Source organism: Monodelphis domestica, chromosome 4, assembly GCF_027887165.1.
Source record: "Monodelphis domestica isolate mMonDom1 chromosome 4, mMonDom1.pri, whole genome shotgun sequence".
Lineage (NCBI taxonomy): Eukaryota > Metazoa > Chordata > Mammalia > Didelphimorphia > Didelphidae > Monodelphis > Monodelphis domestica.
The window spans coordinates 132,920,532-132,944,317 of NC_077230.1; the positions used below are offsets into that span (position 1 = coordinate 132,920,532).

The 23,786-nt window shown below is 34.1% G+C and overlaps 1 protein-coding gene and 1 pseudogene across 41 annotated transcripts in view; both read left to right on the top strand.

The window, feature by feature from the left end:
- The window catches only part of LOC130453688 (splicing factor U2AF 35 kDa subunit-like), a 28,182-nt pseudogene extending 19,855 nt beyond the window's left edge, over nt 1-8,327 (top strand).
- The window catches only part of R3HDM1 (R3H domain containing 1), a 159,040-nt gene that overhangs the window by 26,604 nt on the left and 108,650 nt on the right, over nt 1-23,786 (top strand). For 3 of the 41 annotated variants that reach the window (XM_056793771.1, XM_056793777.1, XM_056793807.1), the window contains exon 2: nt 16,156-16,259. The exons of 26 other annotated variants lie outside the window; for them this stretch is intronic. The gene's annotated coding sequence lies outside the window, so the exon portion shown is untranslated. Of the gene's footprint in view, nt 1-8,335; nt 8,450-16,155; nt 16,260-16,878; nt 17,250-23,786 lie in introns of those variants that run through there. 12 more of the 41 variants (XM_056793783.1, XM_056793787.1, XM_056793802.1 and 9 more) reach the window with 10 other exon arrangements.

A 23,786-nucleotide genomic window follows, 5' to 3' on the forward strand; every position in this document is an offset into this window, starting at 1 on the left:
ATTGCATAGATATCACAGTGGTTTACCATTTCTTTCTCTGACTCATTTTATAGACAAAGAACTGAGGCAAACAGGATTAAGTGGCTTGCTGAGGGTCTCACAGCTAGTTAGCATTGGAGGCCAGATTTGAACTCATAAATCTTCTGATTCTAGTCTTGGAGCTCTATTCACTGTCCCACCTAGTTAGAACATTTCTTGGCTCGGGGAATTTTTCTCTGGCTATCCACCAGGACTGGAATGCTCTTACTCTTTTAACTTCCACTTACTTGCCTGGTTTCTTCAAATCTCAACTAAAAATCTCATCATCTACTGGAAACCTTTCCCAATCACTCTTAATTTTATTGCCTTTTCTCTGTTAATTTCTCATTTATTCATTTGTTTGAATGTTATCTCCCTCATTAAATTGTTAACAGAATATGAACTTAGAATATGAACTTTTGCCTCTTTTTATATTCTCTTTAGTATAGTTCCTGTCCCATTTAAAAAAAAAAAAAACTTAAATGGTTGATTCTCTTAACTACCCTTCCCTTACTCAAACCATAGTCATTCTCTTGTCCTTACAATAAACAATAAATAGCAATAAAGTCTTTCTCAACCTGGTTCCATCTTCAATTTACAACTGCATCATACATTGGCTTCCTACTCCATAGTCCAGCCAGATGACCTCTTTGTTCCATATTTAAGGCATTTTCTTTCCCTATCTCAGTGGCTTTGCCGTGGCTATTCTTCACATCTGGAATATATTCCCTCACTTTTGCATCATAGATTTCCTAACTTCAAGGTTCAACTGAAGTACCACCTTCTATATAAATACACTTCTAATCATCCCCAACTATTACTACCCTCCCACTATAATCCACTGTATTTCTTTGGTATATACCCTGATGAAATATATTATTCCTTGAGAACAGAAGACATACTTTTACACAAACTCAATAATTCTGGTAGATGCAATTGAAAATCAAAGAAAAAAGGCTTAAAAATGTGTAAAATAAAAAATTTTAATTATACTCTAAATCCATACCATTTTCTCAAGTAACATAAAGTCTCATAGCAGTTTTCACAGTCACACTCATTCTCACTCTAAAAAGCATTAGTATAAATCATTACATTGTTTTGAACCAAACTTTGGCTCTCAGACTTGGTCCAGAGTTTTCATTTAACAAATCCATGTCTGTGTCAGAGCAAAGCTTTTCTATCTTACTGTATTTCGTTTTTTGCTTTTTTTTTTTGTAGAATCTAGCATAGTATATTATATATAAAAGGTGCTTATTTAATAAATACTCTTTGATTGATTGATAGAGATTAAGTTTGCATGTAAATCAAAGGAATGAGTCCCTGAATAATGTTGTGCTAGAGTCAGCAGAGGAGTGATAAACTCATGGCACAGGCATTAAGGATTAGTTTTTGCAATTTGACAATTTCTATTCCTGAATTTTTCTATTGGATGGATTTTTAATAACCTTTTTTGACCAATTATGTAACTGACTCATTCCACTTAAAACTGTAGTTTTACTTTTTGATTAGGAAATTAACTACTAAATGATATCTTAACTATCCTTTTTCTGTTATGTCTTATCTTTTTTTTTTTTTTACTACAAGAGTAGAAAGAAAAATGGAGCATTTACAGTTCTGTACAATTAGAACGTTTTGTATATTTGGAAAGTATTGGGATTCTGAATGTAATATGTATTTCTTAGCCTGGAAGGTGATGGAAAATCAGGCCCTCAGAACAAAGATTCTAAAGTGATATAATTTTCATGTTTTAGGTTATAAGCTTTGTTAGAACTCTCCTGCCTATATCGGTGAGATCATTGATCTAGTGAAACATTTTGTGAATAAGTGTAGAAAAGGGATTTATTTAATACTGAATATTTAGGCATGCATCTGGCAACCTCAGTGGTAGAGGAGGTGTCCATGGGAGGGAAATGGCAGAGTATTTGGCCTCCATTCCATTGTTCATTTTATTTCAAAATTGGAGCTTATTGTCATGGAGACAGATGTTCTCTGCTGCACAATAAACCAACCTTTAGCCAGACCATCTTGATTCAAGATATCTATCATAACCCCCAAAACAGTGCACAGACAGTTGATGGCTCACACTAATGCAGTGAGTGATGTCAAAATGTAAGAGTACTGATGAATTTTTTGAGGAGATTTGTACAAAAATAGTATGGTGAAGTTGAGAAGATGAATGTTTGTGATAACCTTGGGGATCATATTGTAGGAAATGTATATGTAAAGTTTCATTGTGAAGAAGATGCAGAAAAGGCTGTCATTGACTTAATCCCTGTTTTAATGGACAGCCAATTCATGCAGAACTTTTACCTGTAACTGACTTCAGAGAAGTTTGCTGTCACCAATATGAAATGGGAGAAGGTACTAGAAAAGGCTTCTGTAACTTTATATCTGAAACCCATCTCTAGACAACTAAGGCGGGAGTTTTATGGGCATAATCAAAAGAAGCATGGGTCCCAATCAAGACTTTGTGAATGTCATTCTAAATGGAGAGATTGTGAGCATGATGTGGCAATGGTGGTAAAGAAAAGGAATGTGATAGGAGGTGGTCAAGAGATAGTGAAAGATCTGATTGATTCTGAGCCATGTGATTTTTACTGAGTGGAATGAGGAAGAAGAGGAAAGTTCCAAAGATGGCATCACACAGTGTTGCTATTTCTATTTGAGTATACTATGATCTCTACTGGTGAAAAACATTAAGTAAACTAATGGAATCAATCTATTGGCAGTAAAGTGATAACTTCACTTGGGTCTATGACGTTTTTCTTCTCAACTAGAATTGTGGCTTTTCTTTTTTTGCTTTAGGTTTAAAATCCAGTTATTTCTGAAAAATGCTGCTTGTCCATGAATATTATGTTATCTATGTTTAAAAGACTAAAACCAAATGGAGAAATGTGGTTGAAAATAAAGGTTTTTTAAATTGGGGGTGGTGGTGATACTAAATATTTAAAGAAGGAATTGTAATCGTCAGTGACCTTTTCTAAGCCTCCATTTTCTCATCTGGAAAATGAGATGGTTGGACCCTTTTAGGCCCCTTGCTAAAACAAAATAATTACTTGGAATTTGAAAATTGTTCTCATTACCAGGAATATTGGAATTAGGTAGTAGGAAGGATTTAATCTCATTGTTCCAATAGCATGAGTGGATTCCTAGAAGAATGGCTTTTTAGCCCAAGAAGCTATTGTTTCTAAAGATGTACCTTTTCCCCCAACATTCTCCTATGGTTTGTTCTCCATTCTTCAACCCAAAGGCATACAAAGTCTGTTCAGATACAATAAATGGTATATGAAATAACTGCAAATAATTCTGTTAATGAATAAGACAATTTTCATCTGGCACATTTAGACCCCAATGCAAAATTCATAACATTTCATTGTGTAACTATCTTAAATTGTGGTAAATATTGTCTTTATTTTTTTTTTAACCCTTACCTTCCGTCTTGAAGTCAATACTGTGTATTGGCTCCAAGGCAGAAGAGTGGTAAGGGTAGGCAATGGGGGTCAAGTGACTTGCCCAGGGTCACACAGCTGGGAAGTGTCTGAGGCCAGATTTGAACCTAGGACCTCCCATCTCTAGGCCTGGCTCTCAATCCACTGAGCTACCCAGCTGCCCCCGTAAATATTGTCTTTTAAATCATGTTAACAATTTAATATTTTTATTGATTTCAAGACATGTGATTTTTAAAAATTGGAAACTTATGGTGTTGAAACTCCTTCCCTCCTTGCAAAAGTCATTTTATAAACTTAAAAGAAAACCACCTGAGACACTGAAGTTATATGGTATGCCCTGGGGTCAGAGAAGTTGGGTTTCCACCTTACTCCAAGGCTAGTCCCTCACTTCACTTGTGTAAAAAAGGAATAATTTTAATCTTAAAAATCTTCCTCACCAGCTATTTCTTCTCTGTGGTGATATGACAGTTTTCTTTCACCCTAACTTCTCATGTAAGCATTTCCTTATTATGTTCTATTCTATTTTCTTATCCTCAGCATAGCCCCCAAGTGATTCCCTACACATTCTTATTTGGTACTACTCCCTTCTACCAACTTGACAGCCATATTGATATAAATGATGTTCCTCATAGATGACACTTCCATCTCTCTTCTCCATCCTTTTGCATTGGCTATCATCATCACTGATACAGTGCCTGTAATGTGCTGGCCATAGCACTTAGCACTTTACAAATATTCTCTCATTTGATCTTTACCAGAATCTTCTTGACTTGGGAGTACTCAATTTTTTTCCTGCCCTTTGGAGTCCCTTAAAAAGTCTTTAAAGCCTTTCTTATTTTCTACCTTTGTGAAACTGTTCTTGGTACTCTCTGCCCTAGCACCCTCCCGCTACCTTGTATTCACTTGTAATGTACTGTCTATTATCTTGTATTTAGTTGTCTCCAAGGTTTAAATGTTAATCCCCTTGAGAGCTGGAACCATTTTACTTTTGTCTTTGTAGCCTTAACACTTTGTGTGAAGCTTGAACATAATGGTTGCTTAAAGATTTACCCAAAACTGAACAAATAATCTTGCAAGGTAATGGTTCCTCTTTTTTCTTCTAACTGTTCATTTATGAAAACACCACCACCCCAAAAAAGTATCCCCATAGCTTTGCTTTGGGCCAGGTTCTTAAACTTTTTTGAGCCTTGACTTCCTTTGGCAGTCTTGGGGATACCTGCGCGAATCCCTTCTCAGAATTGTTTTTAAATGCATTAAGTAAAATACATGGAATTACAAAAGAAAGCAATTATATCAAAATAAAGATGTAAATTTTTCCCAACCAAGTTTATAGAGCCATACCCCTAACATCTATCCCATAGTGGTTCATGGATCCCAATCTTAATTTAGACTAAAGATGAATTAGATAAATACAACTATTCTGTGAAATATTTTACTGCTTTTGTATATAATTAAGCTTGCATAAATAAATTCTGTAAGAACTGTTGTACTTTTGCACTAACCAAATCAGATTTCCCACCACTCAGTATAGGCATACATATTATTTGCTTTTATTTACAGGCAGAGCATTTATATTTTTTTCTATAGAATCTTTTGTTATTCCAAATTCTGTTTTTTGAATTAAAAGTTTTCAGTATTTCATGAAGGTGGACACATTTAGGTTTCTAATTTTTTAAGTACTCATTTCCTTTTTCTGTTCATACCTTAATAGATCATCACACCTACTCTGATTATATTCTCCTCATTTCTCAATCTTGACCCCTGTGTAACCATTTCAACCTTACACCCATCTGCTCCTCTAGAATCTCTTGCTGTCTTGTCCTATCGCTATTCACATCTTGCCAAACTCAATCCCTGGGTTATTCCCACCATCTGTCTCCTTCACTCCTATTCATATGCTGTTGATTGGAGCTAGAGAAAATCATAAAGCCTTGGCATCCACTAGTTTATGTTATTTAATTTCAGTTAGGTCCTCACTGCAACAAAACAGTCTTTTTACTCTTCATTGATTCTCTTATCTTTTTTTCCCTGAATATTACAAACTTTTTCTTTTCTCAAGCCTACCTTCTTCCACTGTATAAAACAATCACATTTTCCCAATATAATTAAAACCCTTTTCTGTATTTCTCATCCCATATTCTTGACTTCAGCTTTGAGTATTTCCTTAATTGCCAGTATCTGACAAAGAAATGGTCCTTTTTGCCAAGACTGATTTCTCCTGGTTCTTCTTGCATTACTGTTCCTTTTTAATCTCTTTGCTGGTTTACCTTCCATATTTTTTTATATCCACTTTGGATATAGCCAGAGCTTTTGTCCTGAGCTTTCACTTGAAGACATTTACCTAGGGGAAATTTACCTACCCCAAGACATCTCCTATTCTACTTGAGATTAGTTCTATTCATAAATAACTCTTTCTTGCATCAAGTCAAAAATCTGCAGCTTCTACCCAAAGCTCTTAATTCAACTCTCTGCAGGAAAACATAAGGAAAGTTGGAGAGAGCTAGTATGTTTCTGCTGCCATATTCTTTTTCAAGGCAAAATATCACTAATTCATATTATCTTAACCATAGAAATGGAAGCATCCTTATAACTTGTATATTTATAATAAATGATTATTGAAATGATTTCTTAACTAGAGATAGAAGAGATAACATTTACTCCAGTAGTCAATTCTTAGTCATCATTAGTTCTACATGATAAGTTGCTCTCTTTTGGAAGTATTATAGTTGCCATTAATTTGGATATAAAAAAAAATAAAGTATATTAATATAACTGTGAAGAGCCTCCTGCAACAACTGTAAAAATTGCTTATCTCTTTCATCATCAAATAAAGAAAATGCCTTGATGTCAGTGCCAACAGATATTAATAGTATAAGTACCCTCAAATTTCCATTGTTCACCAAAGATAGAAATGGAGTTGATCAACCTCCAATGCTATTTTATAATTCTTTTATATACCCCTCTAAAAACAATTTTGGGTTCATAGTAGACATTGTAGAACTCTTTACTAATTGGTTTTGATGACCACCAATTAACTTTTTGTTCATTTCTTCCTGCTTTACAAAGATGAACTACAAAAGCAACATATTTTCCTTCAGTAATAGAGTGTTCCTTACCAACTTACCTTCATGCCACATGTTAGTGTGTAATGAATCTGCTTAAAACTGGAAAACACTTATACCAAAGGGAATATTTGGTCTGCAGTTTATAATTTTACTTCACTTTTTAAATGATCCTAATCAAAATAGTTTACCTTCCCATAGTGTAAATATAAAAGTAAAAAGAAAGTTTTCTGGCCAGCTAGGAGGCTCAGTGGATAGAAAAGAAAGCCAGGCTTGTGAGACAGGAGGTTCTGGATTCAAATTTGGTCTCAAGTCACTTAACCTGAATTGCCTACCACTCTTCTGCCTTGGAATTGATACTTAGTATTAATTCTAAGACAAAAGGCAAAAGTTTAAATAAAAGAGAGCTCTGAATTAGATTTTTATTGACCTAACAGCTGATAATGATACTATATAAGTGACCTTTTTTAATAGTTATATGTGTCCTCTTTTCTGTTCTCTTTCTGGACCCTGCTCTCTATCACTTTTGCAGTCTTGGGCAGTTATTTTGAGGATCATATTAGCATTGCCTACCTCATCTGCTATTTTTTGTTTGGTTTTGTTTGTTTTGGTTTTGGTTTTTAATGTGTTAACTATGCTGTTTTTTCTTACTTTACTGTCACTCTGAAAATCCCTGCCTCTTAGAGCTTTCCCATTTTAGTTATAGTCAAGCAAATACAGACATAGATCATATATGAAAATATGTATCTCATTGTGTACTACTAATCTATAACCTCTTTGCCAAGAAGTAGAGAGCAGGCTTTACTCAAGACATACTTTTCCATTAGTCTTCAGAAGTCATTGATTAATCACAGCAGTGAATCCTAAAGTCTTTCCTTGGTAGTGTCCTATACAATATTCTGGTCATTATGTAAATTGTCCTGCTTACTTTACTCGGCATCAATTCATAAAAATCTTCTCAAGGTTTTTTTAATTTTTCATATTTGTTGTTCCTCAACACACAGTAATATTCTTTGCATTCCTTTTACTCAGATTGTCCAGTCATTCTCTAATCTTTCAGTTGACACTTCCAATATTTGCTGCTATAAATAACTTTTGTGTGTATGAAGATTTTTTATTGTAGTTGTAAGAATGGAGGGGAAAGAGTCTATATTTTCTGCCTCTGTTTTATTATCCATTCATTCCTCAGCTCATTGCAATTAGACTTTGGTCTCTATTACTCTCCTAAAACTGTCCCACCAGTGATCTAATCTCCAAATCTAATGGCCTTTCTTCAACCTTCATCCTCTTTCATCCCTCAGATAACTGTTTCTATTTTTTAAAACCCATACTTAACTCTTAGAATCAATACTTTTTATTGGTTTTAAGTCAGAAGAGCAGTAAGGGCTGGGCAATGGGGTTAAGTGACTTACCCAGGTTCTTACAGCTAGGAAGAGTCTAGGGTCCTCTTATCTCTGATCCTGGCCCCCTGGGGTTTCTTTTTCTTTTTTTGTCTTTTTAAACCAATACTGTGTATTGGTTCCAAGGCAGAAGAGTAGTAAGGGCTAGGCAATGGGGATCAAGTGACTTGCCCAGGGTCACACAGCTAGGAAGTGGCTGAGCCCCCTAGGATTTCTAAATATTGACCACCTCTTTTTTTACATTGATATTGCTTAACAAGTATTCTTTGTACTATATCAACACTGTATTCTTTCTGTTTTCTTACTTTTCTGTCCTTTCTCTCATTTCCTATCACTAAAAAAGAGTATTCTCTGAATTTTTTTCTCACCTATTTCTCTTTTTTGACCATATTGTCTAATCCCACAGCTTCTACTATTACCTCTGCTGATCATGTCCAGATATTACTCAACCTTTCACCAGATCCCAGACACATAGTTCAAGCTAACATATCTCCACCTAGATATTTTCTGACACCACAAGGTTAGTGTTTCCAAAACTGAATTTAACTTTATTCCAAATCTTACCTTTATTTCTTAGTTTTATTCTGTTCAAAAATCTCTTGTAGTTCCCATTTCCTAAGTTCAGATTGCCCTACATATGAATGTAAGTGCTTTGCAAATATCTCAATTTATCTTAATAATGATCCTGTAAGGTAGTTTTTAGCCCCATTTTACAGAAGAGCAACCTGAAACAAAGATTAAGTGACTTGCCCAGGCACACACTTTGAATGTAAGTTTTCCTAACTCGGGACCAACACTTTAAATCTATAGATTCCTCCTTAGACAATCCAGTCAAGGTGCTAGAGACCTTTCTCTAGATAGTTTTTTTTCAATTAATGAGTATCAGTAAAGCTATGTTATTTCCAATTTATCCTAGATATATAGTTTGTTCGTTATAGTTGTTTGTATGTTGTCTCTCCCCATTCGATTATGAGCTTCTTGAAAGCAGGTATTGCCTTTGTATCCCCTGAACTTATGCATCTTGCATGAAGCAGGCATTTAATAAATGTTCATTGAGTAACTTTAAATCATGGATTATCTATTCCATTTCACCATGAACAGTGCTACCTTCTTTTCTGAATTTAAATTTACTGTTATAAATCTGTTCTCTAATTAACACAGATAAAAAAGGATATGAATTCACAACTTTAAAACATATTGCAGATATTGGTTGATTTTGATATATGAGTGTAATGTAATAGCTATTGTTATACCATAAAATGTAACAAGTGAGTAATTTGGGTAAACCTAGAAATGCAAATTTACTTTTAATGAAAGCAGAGCAAAAGGATCAATATGTATAATGTCCACAATAATATAAATATAAGCAGCATTCATATTAGGCATAAAGATCAGTAATGATACAGAGGTGGTAGATTTATGGAGGTAATTGCCTATGATGTTAGATGTAATTGTAAATTTGCTCAACAATTTTTGTCTTTTATAAAACGGTTTCTGTGAGGTGGGGGGGGGTGTTTTTGGAAATAGCTGTGGCATAAAAAAAGAAAATGTAAAGGGAATTTGTTTAGGTCTTTGATTCAAGTGAGATTAAGAACATTTTCATAATTTCTTACAACACAGCTGAGGCCTTAGGACAATTTGCTCCTAATATCTTTCTCTTTCACCTTCATACACATATAAACACTGTTTTGGTACTGAGCACAAACTAATCTGTTCTTTAATTCTAGGCTCTCATTTTGCATCCTCTTGTTCATTAAGTTGCATATAATCAATAGCATTTAGTTGGTTTAGTAGAACTAGACAGCACTCTTAATTACACAATTAAATTCAGATTTAGCAAAATGGTAAAGTGAGGAAGAAAGCTTTCTTTTTCTATAACTGTACTAAAAGATAACTTTGAAACACTGCCTTGATTATTTGACAGGTTACATTGATAGGGTTATAGAAGCTACATTGTAGAGAAAAAGGAGCTTACTCTTCAAATATACTTGAGTCCAGTCCTTTATTCTCTTCTAAGAGTTGCCAGAAGGATGTGGGAATAATTAAAGCTCACAGAAGTCTAGATGGAACTTCTAAAAGTTTAGATAATATAACCCTGTGATATATATATATATATAATGTTTATATCTCTTTCAATTGTAGCAAAACATTGAAAATGGAAGGGATACTCATCAATTAGGGAATGACTTAAACAAGTATGGTATGATATATGATGGAATATTATTGTGGTATAAGAAAAGATGAAGGATATGGTTCCAAAGAAACTTGAATACTTGTATGAACTCATGGAGACTAATGTGAGCAGAATTAGAAAATCATTTTGTACAATAACAATTTTATAAAGAGAGACAAATTTGAAAGATTTAGGAACTCTATTCAATATACTGCCCAACTAGAATTCCAGAAGATTCATCATGAATCGTGCTAACCTCCCCTCCCCCGACAGATTATTAACTCAGTGCAAACTGAACATGACCTATGCAAGAATTTGTTTCGCTCCACTGTATGTACTTACAATACGGGAAGAGGTGAGTGTGTTTTTACTTTTTTCTAAATGGAGGAGAGGAGTGAATGGAAGAAATTCTGGATTTTCCTTCACTGAAAAAATAAAATTTAATTGTAAAAAATATTGATGTTTCAAGTCTATATACTATTTGTTCTAGTACTTTGAGAGTGTACTTCCTGTTCCTTGCTGACTCCACCAGATCTTTACTTGTACAATAGCTAGATCCCCATCTCTAATTTTTGTATACTTCTCAAACGGATGATTGTAAAGGCCAGAAAATTCCACTGATATCCTTTTTCACAACAAATTTTTGTTAGGTCATTTCAGTCTTGTCTACTTGGCTCTGTTCAGAGTTTTCTTGGCAAAGACCCCGAAGTGGTTTGTCATTTCCTTCTCCAGATTATTTTATAGATGAGGAACAGGGAGAAATGGGGATAGTGATTTGCTTAGAGTCACAGAGCTATAAAGTGTCCAGATTTCACAACAAATATCTAGCATTATTCCAGGACACCCTCTTATGAATCAATTACTGTCTCAGGGGCATGGTCTCCCATTCATCCAGAAGGATGGCCCAATCCTATGTTCATCTTCTCTAACATTCAATTTTATAGTATTGTAATTTGGTATCTAGAGCCCCTCAATAAAGTGATAGGTGGGGGGGGCAGCTGGGTAACTCAGTGGATTGAGAGTCATTCTTAGAGATGGGAGGTCCTAGGCTCAAATCTGGCCTCAGACACTTCCCAGCTGTGTGACCCTGGGCAAGTCACTTGACCCCCATTGCCTAGTTCTTACCACTCTTCTGCCTTGGAACCAATACATAGTATTGGTAAGGTAAGGGCTTAAATAAATAAATAAATAAGTGAATAGCTGTGGAAATTTCATTAAGAAGAGCTGTACCCCTAACCTGCAAATCTTCAGGCATAACTATGGCTTTGAAGGGCCCTTCTGCCATACACACAACCATACTGTAAGGGATAGAAATGTAAGGGGTTATTATAAAAAGTTGGACTGGATTATTCAAGAGTAGGGTCACCAGGAATTTTAATCAATTCCAAAATGATTTTTTTTTTAGCAATTTATAAAATGCAGAGTGAAAGTAAGAAAATCAGAGAGAGGATAGGGGATAGGTAAGATATCTAACCTATACAGTAAGTATCTTGCCCTGACCCCTGGCTCAACCCAGACAGGGCTAACTAGTTCTTGAGCAGAGGAACTGGGGTTGCAGGAAGCCTCTCTCAAGAGGGGAGGCCTTTCCTTAGGCTAGTCCCTTCAGAAAATCCAGGAAAGGAGTAGGCCTTTTTTTCACTCACCATACATGGTAGTTCTGAGTTCAAGAGCAGTCCAAGGTCTCAAGCTGAAGCTCCTTCAAGGTCAAGTTGAAGATGAAAGACCTAAAGCCTCTTTCACAGGAAGTTCTTGGCATTTTAAAAAATCATTCCTTTTTATCACTTCCTGTGACCTTCCATTTTACATGTACCAATTACAGCTAAAACTTTGCATAGGACTGCTCAGGGTGCAGTCAGTTGATTCTAATTCATCCCCCACTATCACACAGATGGGTCACAGACCTCCCCCACTCAAGTGTAAGTGGGGTGTATTCGCTTCTAGTGATTAAATCTAAAAATGGGCAGGGGGCAGTTAATTTAATCTTTATAATACCCATACAATTTTTTAAAAAGGAAATTTTTTTCACATAGATGATGAGTTGGAGAGAAGATATTGATCTGTAATGATGGGGGTGGGGGTGGGGGTAAGGATGCACCTCCTCTAGATATCAGGAGTTTTTAACCTGGGGTCAGGTTAACAAGTTGAGTCAATTAGCATTAACTGCATACTATGTTATAGGCACTGTGCTAAGCACTGAATATATGAAGAAAGACAAAAATCGGCCCTTCTTTGAAGGAACTCATTCTAATGGGAGAGACAAAATGCTACTAATGTGTACAATCAAGACATATAAAGGATAAATTGGCAATAATCTTAGAGGGAAAGGCACTAAGATTTAGAAGGACCCAGAAAGGTATCTTGCAAAAGATGGCATTTTAGCTGAGACATAAACTTATGGATGGATGGGCATGTGGACAGATAGATGGGTAACTATAATTTGTTGATTTTTATATCCCTGTGTATTTTATTTAATGCATTTTAAAATATTCTGAGATGGGAACCTATAGGTTTTACCATAGCACCAAATAGGTCCATAACATACAAAAACGGTTAAAAACCTCTACCCTATTCCCAACACCAGTGAAATCACAGGTTTGGAGGGGGGGATGGTTAAGTATCACTGTATTCATAGAATTTCATAGAGAGATGATCTCAGTAAACCTTTTTAATCTAGCCACTTGTTTTCAGGTAAAGGAACAAACTCCATTTTGCCTGTGGTATATCTGTTTGGCATCCAAGTAATGGTATCAGAGATTGAAAAGTATAACTCAAGTCTCCTGTCTTCAGTGGCAATGTGCCCTTCCCTTATATCATGTTACCATCTAATAAATCCCCAACTCCGAGGCAGGCATTTTCATCCTTATTTTATAAGTTATTTTTTACCCTCCTTGAGATAGCCAGTAGTGAGTCTTGTTCCCCATACAACCATATCTGCATTGGTCCTCTCTACTTTCCAATACTTTACCCACTAAGTTGGCCGGCCTCCCCTCTTTTGACCAAGGTGTGGGTAGTTATAATCTAAACTTCCTACTCCTATCCCCAGCAGCCACTGTACAAATACAGTACTGATGAGAGAATCCTGCTCTCAGTCAGAGCATTGAGTGTGGTGGGTAACCCTTCAGAGGATAGGCTGCTCTCTTGGGGGCAGTGTAAAAGAGCCCTGAGGAGATCTTTTCATTTTAGGTGGGAATGAATGAGTCAAAACAGTGAGTTGGTCATGCATAGCTTATGATTGGAATCACAGCTATTTTTATAGTATATTTTACCCCAAATCTACCCATCTTCCAAACTTCCTGTTAATGGGGGGTAAGAGGGGAGTGAAGTGGAGAGAAAATCATCCTATCAGTTACATAGGTTTTCATATCCTTAGTGTCTGTTGTCCACTTTACATATTCAATCAGTTTTCAAATCTTGTAAGTTATATCTCCATCTCTCACAGCTGGCCTTTTTTTTTATTCATACAGCCATACAGCCACCTCCTTAATTCAGCCCTTCAACATCTAGCTTTTGTATTACGTAGTTCCTTTCTTCATCTCTAATTCAGCCCTTCAACATCTCTTGCATAAACTATTGCAATAATTTCATTATTGATTCCCCCTGTCTCAAATTTCTTCCCTTTGGAATCAGACTTGCCTTCATCTACAAAAATGATTTTGCTAAATATATCTATTTCCATGTCACACTCCTACTTTTAAAAATTCCAATGACTTTTTACTTTAATATTAAATATTATTTCATCTTATCTTTTAAAATTTATATTTTTGTCTAAGTATTATAATGTACATAATCATGAGTACAGTGGTATGTGTATAAAATTTGCATGCATATATATTTATATAGGAGTATGTTCAAAAATGTTTTGATGATGGGGTATAGTACCAAAAACCTTTGGAGAACATTGCCCTAGAGAAAGGAACTAAGTAATACAAAAGCTAGAATGTGTACATGCAACTAAGAACAAATGAAATAAAGCCCTTTTAATTTACCTTCTACTGATTCAGGATTTATAGTGGGTTAAATTTTTTGGGAAGGGGGTCGGTCATGCTAAGAGATGCCTCACTTCATTTATTTACAAAAAGACTTAACCATTCTTATATTCTTCTGTATTCATAAAAGTCACCCTAATACTGATTGTCTATTTTTAGGAATTAGTTGGGGGGAGGTCTCTGGAACTGGATCATGAGTGTGGTGAATTCCGTCTAACGCAAATCAACTTATTGTCTTCCACATCTGGACTCTCACCATTGCAATTTTTGTGATATTGTGGGTTGGCATAAGAAATTAAATGAGAATTTGGGGGGAGTTTTTCAAAAGCTGTGAGTGACACAGTACAGAAAAAGTTTAGAAACTCAAACGCATAAAATATATATATATAGTACTGTATAATATTAACATTTTAATACCAGACATATACATGATATCTTATTAAAAGTTAGACAAAAAGAACATATATACCAACACCAGCATGCAAAGTCTAGAACTGTAGGAGTATCTTTAAAAAATTTAATAATTTATAAATGCATATAAGCATATAAACACCCCATAAAAGAAACAGAAAAATAAGACCTTCTCTGGTATGAAGAGAGAGCCAAAATATTTTACATTCCTAAAACCCATCATGTAAAAGGGATACTTCTGTATTCTTTCTGATCTCAAACATTTTAAAATTTCTATTTTGATTATATGTGGTAATTAACCCATCTGATGTAACCATTGTTGAAAGCCACCAAAAAAGAATACTGCAGATAGGTTTGTTTTTTTTTAAGTAGGACTTCATGGTTTGGTTTCTAATTGAGGTCTTTTCTCTTCCTACCAGAACTGCAATGTTCATATTTCTGCTATTCACAAGACTCTCTAGAACTAACTCCTCTACTTGAATAATAATATTACTTTTTAAATATTCTGTAATTCAACCTTTGTATTAATTCCACCTACTTTCTCAAAAATATGAATTCATGAGTCTGAATTAATGAGGTTTTATTTTATTTATTTCTTTTCCTCTACATCCCAGAAAAAATTTAATTATCTGACTTAGATGTTTATGGTATCTGAATTTCCCAGACTTATAAAACTGAGAATTTTGTCTTTGCCCTAAAAAATATAAACAAGTTAACTTCATGTAATTTCATCTTGATGGGTAACTTACTAGACTTCTTCCACTGGTGTAGACTGCTGACTCAGTTTATTGTCTTAAGACAGTTGCCTGCTTTATTTAGAGGTTGGGATTTGCCAGAGAGGTCATATGTCAGTCAGTATTTCCATTGATTTTGCTAGTCTGTCTATTCACTATGCTATGTGTCCTTTTAAGACCTCTATTTATCTCTATCATGATATAAAATTTTATTATTATTATGAAATGTCCAGTTTACTTATAATTTTTAATGCTATATAAGAAAAGTGTTTGGTTTTTTTTCCCTTCTTTTATACTGTCTAATGGAGAGGTGTCACCATACAGAAGTAAAGGAACAAGATAGTTCAAAACTGAAGAATTCCCTTTAGGATAAAAGAATAGAGTTCATTGTTATAAATTTTTCCCTTTACAATTCAGCTCTTAAATGTTATAAAAGTATGTTTGGAAAAATGAGAATTATAAATAGTTTAAGCCACTTTTACTATTAGCCTGACTTTTAATGCTATCATTTTCTTGATATGAGAGTAGTTAGTGTAAATTTTTTGAAATGATACAGATTTTCTTTGCAAAATATAAAAGACCAGATTAGCATTTGTTTTTCCAAATTGGATGAAAAAAAATCCTTTTTTTGAGCCATTATGTACAACTTTTTCTTATAATAGAAAATAAGTTTATATACAAATACATGTGTATTTGTGTATGTTGGTCTTAACACAATTGTGCTAGCCAGGTAGCTATGAGCTAGTATATAGAACCATTAAGTTCTTCTAGGCTATAATCACATTTCAAATGCAACCTACAGGGCTTGGCCTTTTAGTTAAAGGAAAATTCTTCTGGAGGTGATGTAATTTTGGCTAGTATCATACATATCTTTCACGTACCTCAAACACTTTATAAGCATTATCTGATTAAATCCCTACAGCATCCCTGTGAGGCAGATGGAAAGAACGATCCCTGTATCACAAAGGGAAATAAAGCCACATAGCAGTATGTACCTGCATTACAGGGTTAAAGAACTATACAAATGTGAGTTGTTATTGTTTATAATAGTAGTGATAATAATAATGTCTTTAAACTAATAACAAAGTAATTAGGTAGAGTTTGAGCTCTGGAATCAGAATATAAATTTTTCTTACTTAAAATTTAATGTTTTAACTACCATAGTTATTTTTTTATATCTTGCTATCTTTTTTATTGTTGTTGGTCTGTTTATAGTTCCTTAGCATCATTATTTTAATTCAGTATATGATTGCTTCCATTCTTTTTAAATCTCCAACTGAGCTAATACAGATAGCAAGTCTGACACGAGGCAAAAATGTCATCAGAAGTCTGCTCCGTTGCTATTTCTATCTGTTTAAAGAAGTAATTATTTTTTTGCCCAAGTAAGCAAGAAAGATTGATTTTTAGTGAAGCCAAGTTAAAAACTAAGTAATTAAAATATAAATGCATTTCTTTTAAGAAATGGCAAGTATTGTCACCTTCACTTTAGACTTTTAATAATATTAAAAATAAAAGTTACATTTTAAAACAAATTCCATACATTAGTTTCTGTGAGGAATTAAGGGGGGAAATAGCATTTTGTCAACTTTTCTTCAGTGTTAGAGAACTGAGGGTGTCTGTATTAAACGGAATTTTAATAGAGATAATGATCAAAAATCCCTAAAGCCATTTCACATTCACAGTTTCACAGGATTTTGCATCACTTGCTACTGAATTGCTAATGAAGAGCTCAATATAGCTTCTGATGCATTTCATTTTTTCTGGGTAGTGACTGGCTAGAGTGTTACTGACATCACAACATACAGCTGTTGATTTTCTATTGTCTCTGAGGCTTCACCAAGTGCCTTAACAGACTGCTCTAGCAGGTACCTACAAATGCCTGAGTGATCAGCTGAGAATCTGTTCGGCAAGCTCTTTAGAAGAGCAATGCAAAATATTAATATAAAGGTTCTATGACTATGGCAAGTACATCTTCAGTAATTCTCCCTTGATGAAGTATATGCCAATATGATGAAGGTATGTATTCTCTAAGCTTTATAGGAAAATTAGAAAACAGAAAATATGAAGAATTGATTCCATCTGTTTAATACCCTCATTTTTTTGGCAAGTACATGAATCTGTTGTTAAATCATCATTATGCCAAAAAATCTCAACAGTTTAGTGAGAGTTCTTTTTGCAAAGACACATTTGCTTAGATGCAAAATAATAGAAAAAAGATTAATCTTCTTGTTTGGTAAAGGATTCATGTTTCTAAAATGATTTACTTGGCTTCTTGCATTCCATTAATGAAAGGGATAACCATAGTTCTTGCTTAAGGTTTTCTTTTGTTTTATTGGGTCGGGAAAGTGGGCTGTATATGTGTCTGTGTAGCTCTGTGTTGGGAGGATCTTGTGTTATATCCATAGAACAAATGTGTTCTCTGGAAAGGGACTTTTTAAGATTCATCTCTTTAAAAGCAGTATGGTGGATATATTTAAGCCTGTATGGGGGTATTTTATCTTTTCTTTCACTGTGAATTCACTATGAAGAAGGATGTATTTTTGCTACTAAAATTAGGAAACCAGTTCTATTAGCCTCAGAATTCATTATGTTATTTTTCTTATGGGGGAAAAGATAATTTTTAAAGTTCTTATAATAGAACAAAACCTAGATGTAATCATCTTACTTTCATGAACATAGTTATATGTCATATTTTTAAAAGAAAGAATGCTAATCTAAATACAGTAATTTTAAAGGAATCTTGTTTTAATTATGCAGCTCAAACTCTTTTTGGCAATTGTCTTGATAATTATCTGTTAATCTTTTTATATGATACTTCAGAAATGGACACTACAGGTAAGAATAATTAATTAAAGGCAGTGAACGTTAATGTTGCAACTGAACACTTTTGTAAGCTTCTTAGGCATTTGTTCCCAAATCATTTGCTATTGGCCTGGGGTTAGTTTGTATTCCCAGCTAAATTAGAAATAAGCGTAGTATTTTAAATGAAAAGTTTTATTTTTGTGAAAATCTTATTTTAAATGTTAAGATTTAATTGCTTTTTAGTGGAGGAAAGTAGACGTGTGTATAGGGTTCAGGTAAGAGGAATTATAGTAAAAACCCTTTTCAAAACTAAATATCTTTTTCCTCTAAATTGTGACTTTTTGCATTCCCAACTAACACAAGTAGCTATCTCTCCAATCCAAATACCTAAGGAATTTTAAGGTTATAATTTCAGTGCTACAGTAGCTTCTTTTAATTCCTAATTTTATGCTTACCTGAATTTTATATTTAATAATACTAAGAGGTGGGGAAAATGTTAGATTTAAGCTTTCTACTCAAAAATGAATATTCGCTCTCTCTCTCCCTCTTCTTTGTCTTTTCCTTCTGCTTCTCTGCCTTCTTTCTTTTTCTTCTCTCTCTTACTTTCCCTGAACATCCATACACCCACATTATTTGTATTCAGGTTCATTTCAGACCTTCATCTTTATTTTTTTCCCTTTGGCATTAGTAGATGTGATTCATTATTGAGACCTATTTATTATGCAGAAATTTGGTAGCCTAGTAAAAGTGGTTATATATACTATATTTTAAATGTGTGAATTTTATGTAATTTCTGAATATGAAGGAATTGCATAGGTTTTTACTAGATTGGAAAATTATTAGACACTTTTCATTAGAATCTCATGAGTTTTCCCTAAAACATAAAGTTCACTGTAAATTTATAAATTGAAGGATAATTTCTAGGTCTTTCAAGAAAGCATTTCTTATTAGAAATTAAATATATTTTCTTTCTGGTTAGTATGTTCTTGAAATGTAATATATTTAGAATGCAAATACCAAGTGTCTGATACTTTAAGAATCTATCGTAATAAGAATCTATCATAAGACTGACTGGAGAAGAAATCAAATTCTATGATTCTCTTTACTATAAAAATAGAAGGTTAATGCCGTCTTTGCTGGTTCTATCTTCAGTTCTTATCAGTAAAGGTATATTTTAATATATGGATTATATTAAATATATCTAGTGTGGTAATCACTTGAGAAATAACTTGAAAAGAATTAAAAGTGTTGGCTGATTGTACGTAAAATACCACATAAAGCCCAAAAGGACTGCTTAATTTCACATTAGTGATATTTAAAATATAACTGAAATGAAATTAAATCATTGTTTTTGAGTTTAATATCCATTTCCTAAATGAAGGAGTTAGACTTCATAGCCTCTCAGTCCCTTTCAAATCTAGATTTATTGACCCCATGGTCCTGTTATGTACCCTCTTTAAATTATAACTCCATCTACTGTTTTCAAAAAAGAAGTCTTAGAATGCTGAAACATTATAGTTATTTTTAATCCCACATACGGTCAGCAAAAAATAAAAATCTGAATTTCTATGAATTTTCTAATCTCAAAATTAGAAGAGTGTTTGTTGAAGGAGACTTCAGAGGAATGTGTTGGACTAAGTGGCTGCTATTGATAAGGAAACATTTTGATAAGGAAAAGGTTTTATTTTTTCCTTAGAAAATAAGGATATCTTGAAATAGATCACCTAGCCTAGATTTCTACCGAGCAATTATAGCAGCTAGCATGATAGGTTTCTGCAAGTATATATTAAGATATTGCTTACTAATAGACCTTACACTATGTAGCATTAAGAGCTTCAAAGTGTTTAGTGGTCTCCTAAAAGAAGCTCTTGTTTAACACACACACACACTTCAGCCTTGCCGAAAACTACACCTGTTTTTATAAGCACTAATTTCCTCTATTAAACCCTGTAGATTGCTAAAAATAGAACCCTCTCTTCTCTGCGGATCCTTTACTTCTTTATTCTTCAAAAGATTCTTTCTCTGACACCCACTTAAACAACTTGGCTATTTTATGTCATTTGCTGCAGAGTAGGGGAGAAGATACAGAATGAAAACCAACTGTCTCTATATATTAGCCCAGACTTGTATTTTAGATTGGCATAAGAGAGAAAGATAAATCTTTTCATTTAAAAAAGCACTAGGCTATCATAGAATCCTAGGATTGAATTAATGGGGCTCTAACGATTTTAGTCAGTGGGAAATCTCCAGATTTTTTTTTATCATGGACTAAAATGTATATTATACTTCATAGTTTCAGATAATGCTTTCACATAATTTATCTCATTTGAGCCCTTTAACAAATCTTTCACATAAGGTAACATAGTGATTCAAGATTGGAGAAAAACTGGGAGTTGAAGGGACTTAAGCATATTGTTTCTTCTTGAAGCAGCCCTAAATGGAAATACTTAGTCTTTTTCTTCTACGAATTTTACAGTTTATAGGGGAACTGTTAATCTTCTCATTTATGCCTTGGGTACATTCTACTATAGGGAAAGAGATACAGTTTCCTACATATCTTGAGCTCCTCTCTCCTCTCTCCCTTTGTCCAGCCTGTCTTTCTCCCTAATGCCCCACTGCCTCTTTCTACATAACTCCTCTTATCCCACCTTCACCCTTGGGGTAGAGGAATGTACCAACTCCTAGAGCCCAAAGAAGGAACAGTGTAAGAAGTATGAGGATAAATATCCTAGCTAGATCTTCCATAAGACTCCCCTTTTATCAAAATAAAATTCTCCATCAAATTACTAGGTATGGTCATATTTTTATGCTTAAAAAAAAAACAAAAACACCTTACCTTCCATCGTACAATAATACTGTGTATTTGCTCCAAGGCTGAAGCATTATAAGGGCAAGGCAATGTGGTTTTAAGTAACTTGCCCAGGGCCACCCAGCTACAAAGTATCTGAGGTCAAATTTGAACCTTTTTATCTCCAGGTCTTTCTCTCAATCTATTTTACCACCTAGCTGCCCTCCTGCTTTTTTTTTTTTTTACAAGATTTTTTTATCAAGGATATTTGAAAGCTTAAAGGTTTTCACCCCCTTAAGTCAATAGGACGAAATATAAATATCCTTATTTATGGAACTTTTTTCTCTCCCATGTTAGGATTTTTAGATATTCTAAATGAGTATTAAAAAGTTATGCAATTAAATACCATCAACAAATTTCATGAATTAAATCCAAGGAATATCATGCCATCACAGCCTCTTAAGTATCTGTCTAAAACTTGGTACTAGACAGAAAAATCCTATTACATAGAGTGTATATTAGTGTTCTTTCTTCCAGATCCTGGCTGTGCTTTAGGAGTGATTGAAAAGCCTTGACAAAAGCCTCGTCTAATGAGAAATATCAGCTGATTCTTATAACAGCATCTTAGCCACTAGAAGCTGCTTTTTAAACCTCAGGCAGGGGAGTTCTGATGGGGATAAGATCCTACTGGCAATAAAGCAAAAACTTTTCCTGATCAGGAATGGGAAAAAAAGAGGTAGGGACAGGAAAATAGAGGAAAAGGAATTCGTTTTTGTTTTTAATTTTTTTCAATTCTTATTTTCTCATTAAATAAAATATGTATTATATATGATGGAATCTAATATCAACCAGTAAAGTTTATAGGCCCAGAGCTATGACAAAAGTAAAAGAGTATCTACCATCAAAGGACTTACATTTTATCAGGAGAAACAAATACATGGTTATAATGTTAGATTTGACCTGGATTCAAAAATATTACATTCTGATTCTCTGACACAGTAATTGTGTGGACAGGTCCCTACACTTCTCTAGACCTTAGTTTTTCCTCATCTCTAAGAAGAGAGAGAGTTGAACCCAGTGACTTTTTATGTACTTTCCAACTTTACATCTATGATCCTATTAGAAATATATACAGAGGGGGCAGCTGGGTAGCTCAGTGGATTGAGAACCAGGCCTAGAGATGGAAGGTCCTAGGTTCAAATCTGGCCTCAGACACTTCCCAGCTGTGTGACCCTGGATAAGTCACTTGACTCCCATTGCCTCACCCTTACCACTCTTCTACCTTGGAGCCAATACACAGTATTGCCTCACCCTTACCACTCTTCTACCTTGGAGCCAATACACAGTATTGCCTCACCCTTACCACTCTTCTACCTTGGAGCCAATACACAGTATTGACTCCAAGATGGATGGTAAGGATTTTAAAAAAGAAAGAAATATATACAGAATATTTTCAGTATTGAATCACTGACAGCCCCATGTAGCAGGTGGCATTCAAGGTGAGCTTTGAAAGAAGCAAAAGCACACAGATGGGAGATGGAATATTGTGTCAGAAATGGCAAGGAGACCAGTTTGGGGTAGACCACAGAGTTACCTTCAAGGTATATAAAATATCTGATTTTTCACATATTTGCATGTTACATGTTAATAAGCCTAGAAAGGTAGGGTAGACTTGGTTATGAAGTCCTTTAAATACAAGAGTTTGTGCCTATCAATAAATATCAGTCATTTTTTAAGAGATTACTACAATCTGAAAATTAAACATAGAAGTAGAAACGTTCAGAGTTTCCAGGTGGAGAACATGTTTCCTGACACATAGTAGGCACTTAATAAATACTCTTAATTTATTTTGTAGAAATAAGAAATTCCAGAGATATAAACAATATTGTTATATATTGATGCGCCATACATCCTGATGCACCAACTGCTGCTCAGCCATTGTTAAGTATATTTCTCTGTCATCATAGCTTAAATTATTACTCAGTTCTCTATCTATTATCTGTTCCATTAATGGCTAGTCATTCACATCATAGTGTGTTGTTGTTTTTTTTATCAGTATGCCCTGTGTTTCTATATACAGAGAAAGAGTAGACTTTTATTATTGTATTTTTTCTTTAAAAACATTTTTTATTTAGAATATTTTTCCATGGTTACATGATTCATGATTTCTGCCCCCTCCTCCCCACTGTTTCCTCCCCCTTCTTGAAGCTGAAAAGCCGTTCCACTGGGTTTTACATATATCATTGTTCAAACCTGATTTCCATTTTATTCATTTTTGCAGTAGAATAATCTTAATATCAAAACCCTAATGTGATTGTATTTTTCCATTGACTCCAGAATGTTTTGGTATATATATCTTTAATAGTTTAATTCAGGACTTTAAACATAACAGTTACTTTACTTCAAAGGATTATTTGAAGCCGAGTGCTCTAATGTAATGGTATCAGAAGTAAATCCTATGTCAAAATATCTGGACAATCTAGTAAATCAAAACCCTTGTCAAATTGTTCTTCGTATTCAACTTGACATGGGGTCTTATTTTTCTTCCTTTTAAAAAAAAAAAAGATCTTTTTGATACAAAGGGTGTGGGGAGGTGACATATTCTTTTATTTGTGATGTTTATTTAAAAAATTTTAGCCTACCCCAGTGTTGCTTTCCTCCAGCTGAGTCTTTACTAAAAATAGAAACGTACTTCACAATTTTTCTTGTATTTGGGATGAATATGTTAAGATTCAACACTTTCAGAAATATAATGCAACTTTTCTTCCCAGAAAGTTTAATGAAATAGCCTGGTTGAAAATAATTGACTATATTTTCTAACTTTGTTGCATTTTTATTAATATTAATAAATGAAATATGACCCAAAAAAGTACTTACCCTAGTTCTAAGATAGCAAGTGATATATATTATGAGACCTTGTACATGTAACAAAATGTTGCTGATAATGTTGCATAGCTACCTGG